At 47.8% G+C, this 4,509-nt stretch overlaps 1 pseudogene across 1 annotated transcript; it reads left to right on the plus strand.

Moving 5' to 3' along the window:
- The first annotated feature begins 2,832 nt into the window (after positions 1–2,832).
- LOC310850542 (forkhead box protein G1 pseudogene) lies at positions 2,833–4,509 on the plus strand (annotated as a pseudogene). Its single transcript has one exon. The product of its transcript is annotated as a forkhead box protein G1 pseudogene (transcript).

Genomic DNA, 4,509 nt, shown 5'->3' on the forward strand with positions numbered 1-4,509 from the left:
CTCACACAACCCGGGAAAACAGAGGACAGTGGGTGCCTCTGAGTGTCACTATTTTGGGGAGGGATTAAAGTGCTTTCCATGAATTCAGACTTGTGCAACTGGAGTAAATGCTCTGTTGACTCTCTGTAACATATGCACTTTTTGTGGTCTGGAAACTGAAAGAGAAACGCATTGAAAAGTGGAATGAACAAATTATTAACAGAAGACGTGCAACCCCCGAAAGCAAATAGAGATTATTGCAGGATGAATGCTGGTTGTCATATAACCACCCCGCAAACAAACTGTAACAAATGCTCAATAAATTACAATTATTCCTGCATCACTGAATGATTGGCAATTACTATCGCAGACGCTCCTGTGCATTTTCAAATAATTTCCTGGTTGGCTCTGCAGCTCTAAATGTGTTCTTCCAATGTTGTTTGATGCTCTGTTTTAGCTACATATTCTTTTATCTATTTTCATAGTTACCAACCACTTCGTGGAAGGGCGGGTGCTATGTCTCATGTGGCAGAAAAGGCAGACTAAAAGTGTGAAAATAAATACACAGATACGCAACATTATCGTATTTCAAAAGGCATAATTTAAAATATACAGGTTCATATTTCTTGAGAAAGTATAATCGTCGAATTTCAAGCAATTAATTATTCACTATGGTTTAAACCCAGGACGAGGAGGGATTATTTTGCAAAATGGATTCAATCTGTCCCCTGGGAGTTAGAAAGCAAATACTGTCAGACACTGTCTTGTTTGTAGATATTTTTTAACAATGGGGAAATTATTATTCTCTCTCCCCCCCTCTCTCCCCAAAGTACCGTATCTTCTAAAACACTGGTAGTGTTCTGTATGCTGGGTTTTATATCAAGTAATGCATTTAAGATTCAGGGCAAAGGAACTGTGCTATGTCAAGGCAGAAAATGGGGCAGGAATTTGCCACATCGCTGTTTGATCAATCAATAAGCAATTAACAATAGCAAATACGTGCGCCAAACAATAATCAGTTGCTGCTTCTATTGCTCTTTAAAATACAAGACATTCAATCTGAGAAAGATGACAGTATCATGGATATTTCATAGAAACAAGTCAGGGGTCAGCAACCTTTTTCAGCAGGGGGCCGGTCCGCTGTCCCTCAGACCTTGTGGGGGGCCGGACTATATTTTGAGGGGGGGAACTGAACGAATTCCTATGCCCCACAAATAACCCAGAGATGCATTTTAGATAAAAGCACACATTCTACTCATGTAATAACACCAGGCAAGCCCCACAAGTAACCCAGAGATGCATTTTAAATAAAAGGACACATTCCACTCATGTAAAAACATGCTGATTCCTAGACTGTCTGCTGGCCGGATTTAGAAGGCGATTGGGCTGGATCTGGCCCCCGGGCCTTAGTTTGCCTACCCGTGAATCAAGTGTTGTACTCCACATTAGTTAGAGCAGTTCTGTTTAAATTAATGGGCATTTACTAACTTCAGTGAGTCTACTCCAAGTATAATTTAGTTGAAGGCAGCCTATTCTCTCCCCCCTCCATTTTATTATCACAACAACCCTGTGAGGTAGGTCAGGCTGAGAGAAAGTGACTGGTCTAAGCCACCCAATGAGCTCCATGACTTTGTGGATACATATAAGATCAGGGCAAAGGCCCATCTTAACCAACATCCTGTTCTCACAGTGGCCAAATAACTGCCCTGATGAGAAGCTTGCAAGAAGATCCTGAGCAAAACAACTGTCATGGTCCGGCTCACGGGCGATCGAAGTCCCGGCAGGGGACATCAGGACCGGGGGCAAGATGGCAGGGTGGGAGCAGGAATGGGGGTCCAGAAGCCAGGAAGCCAAAAGTCCGAGGGTCAGGAAGCAAGGAGTCACAAAGTTAGGGGTCCAAGGATCAAGAAGCAAGGAGCCACAAAGTCAGGGGTCCGAGGGTCAAGAAGCAAAGTGTTGTGTATTGAGTCAAAGGATTTTATATCTGTATTATTATTGTCTGTATTGCATTAGGGTAAAGTAACTGCCTTTTGGTTCCAGAGGGTACAGCTACTATTGGTTCATTTAAGCTGCTGTATTTGGATCCTCTGTCTTATTGGTTTCCTCCAAAAGGCAGGACTGTGATTGCCTGAGATTGTTCCCTCCAAAATGTATCCTTTCTAGCTTGTTCCCTGTCCCTATAAATGTAGCTCTCCCCTCCTCAAGTCTCAGTCTTGCTTGCTTTAATAAAGAAGTGTTACTAGAGAACTGTCTCCAGCATATTATGTCAAGAGAGCTGAAATCACAAACCCCACGTCACAACACAAAGAGCCATGAAGTCAGGGGTCCGAGGATCAAGAAGCAAGGAGTCTTGAAGTCAAGTGTCTGAGGATCAAGAACAAGGAGTCAGGGGTCCAAGGATCGAGAAGCAAGGAAGCCGAGGTTCAAGGATCAGGAAGCAAGAAGCCAAATGCAACAAGGCAGGGAGTGTGTTGCTGTGGCAAAGAGCCGAAGGGAAATGCTGACCTTATATCCCTTCCCGGCTCTTGCCACCAGGTGCTGTGAGTTACCAATTGGTCTCACCTGTGGGGCCGCGTCTTGCCTCTTCAGAACAAACTTAGGAAGGCCCCAGTCCTGCAAAGTCCTATTGGTCACAGGGTCTGGCTCCTGCACGTACACCTGACAACAACATTATCCCCAGCTGCGATTCGCAGCATCTGGCATCCAGAGACATGGTGTCTCCGATATAGGAGGTAGGGAGCACCCATCACGGCCAGCCTTTTCATCTGTGAATTTGCCAATCCCCTTTTAAAACCTTCCAGGTTAGAGGCCATTACAACATCTTGTGGTGTTGAAAACCATGGTCCTGTGGCAGAGCATTCCATAGGCAGCAAATCTCAGTGTGTCTCTGTGTCTGTGTGTACACTTCTGGATTCCTTGAAGGAAAGATGGGGGAGCAGTGAATGCCGTCATCATATTTATGTTAATCTGGGCAGGATAGTATATTTGCACTTCTTTGGGAGGCGAGAAAGGAAATGTCATCAACACGGCTAAATCAACAGTGTGTTAGAGATGGCAGTTGACAGCAGTATGATTTTGAGATTTCAGTGATGGACTATTAAACACTAATTTCCGCTTGGCCTCTGGACCAAATCAGTACTTTTCTCCCCGATGAACTTAACAAAGTGCACATATCAGCAGAGTGTGTGTCAGTGGCCGTCTTGGTAATCAAAGCCGGAGAACTGCACTCTTGTTTCCACTGCCGCCCGCAAATGAATGAGGATTTGGAGAGGGTTTGGCCAGCAGCGTCACAAAGGTGGGATTGGCTAGAGAGCAAGAGGCCAGGCCACTTTGACTGGCTCAAAAAGAGAGGGAATTTGGTGGTGTCAATGGCAGTGGATGAGATGGGAGTGGCTCCTTTGCCTCCGGCGTTAAGCAAAACATCCAGTTGGTTTGCTGGCCAGGTTGACTGGGGCTGTTGGCCGGACCTGGGAAGGCCCCAGCAACGTCCACCTTCTCTGATGAGCGATGGAAGGGTTAAACACAAACAGCTGGGTCCTGAAATCTCCATTCAGCATCACTAACCTACTCCAAGATGTGGCCTCAAGCGGCGCTCCCAAGGGACCACTGTCATCACCATTGTTGAGGGAAGACGAGAACGTTGTAGCAGCATCAGCAGCCGCCGGTGAGGAACGGCAGAGGTTGAGAAAAGAAGATCTTTCTGGCGAAAGGAGAGGAAAACACGAGAAGCCACCTTTCAGCTACAACGCCCTAATCATGATGGCCATCCGTCAGAGCCCAGAAAAGCGCCTCACTCTCAATGGCATCTACGAGTTCATCATGGGCAGCTTCCCGTACTACAAGGAAAACAAGCAAGGCTGGCAGAACTCCATCCGCCACAATCTCAGCCTCAACAAATGCTTCGTCAAGGTGCCCCGGCACTACGACGACCCTGGCAAGGGCAACTACTGGATGCTGGACCCTTCCAGTGAGGACGTCTTCATCGGAGGAGCCACCGGAAAGCTGCGCAGGAGGCCGTCCACTTCCCGGACCAAGCTGGCCTTCAGGAGAGGAACTCGGCTGGCTTCGGCCGGGGTGACCCTGGCCGGATCTCTCTACTGGCCTCTGCCACCTCTTTACGGTGCCTCCTCAGCCTACCTGAGCCATCCCCCTGGCACCTACTCTTCCATTTTCTCCCACCAGGCTATTTCTCCTCCAGCGGGGCACAGACAGGTAGAAGTAGATGCCTCCTACAGCAACCACCAGCAGATCGCCACAGTGATGTTGGCTTCAGCCATCCCTTGCAGCCTCTCCTCACCTGATTGCCTGGACTCCTGCTCAGTCAACTTCCTGGCCAGACAGGCGAATTACATCTTCTCTCAGAGACATCACACCCTGCCAATGAGCCCTCAGGCTGTGCTCCCGTCCAAAGCCACCAGAGATCTCCTCGGAAGAGGTCCTCCAGCTTTCCCCGGGCGGCTTTCTCCAGAGCTCCCAAGCTACATTGCTTTTCAGAACCAGGGCGTTCTTTTTCATCCAAGCCTGCCTTGA

The sequence above is a fragment of the Podarcis gaigeae genome (assembly GCF_964106915.1).
Source record: "Podarcis gaigeae genome assembly, chromosome: 8".
Classification (NCBI taxonomy): domain Eukaryota; kingdom Metazoa; phylum Chordata; class Lepidosauria; order Squamata; family Lacertidae; genus Podarcis; species Podarcis gaigeae.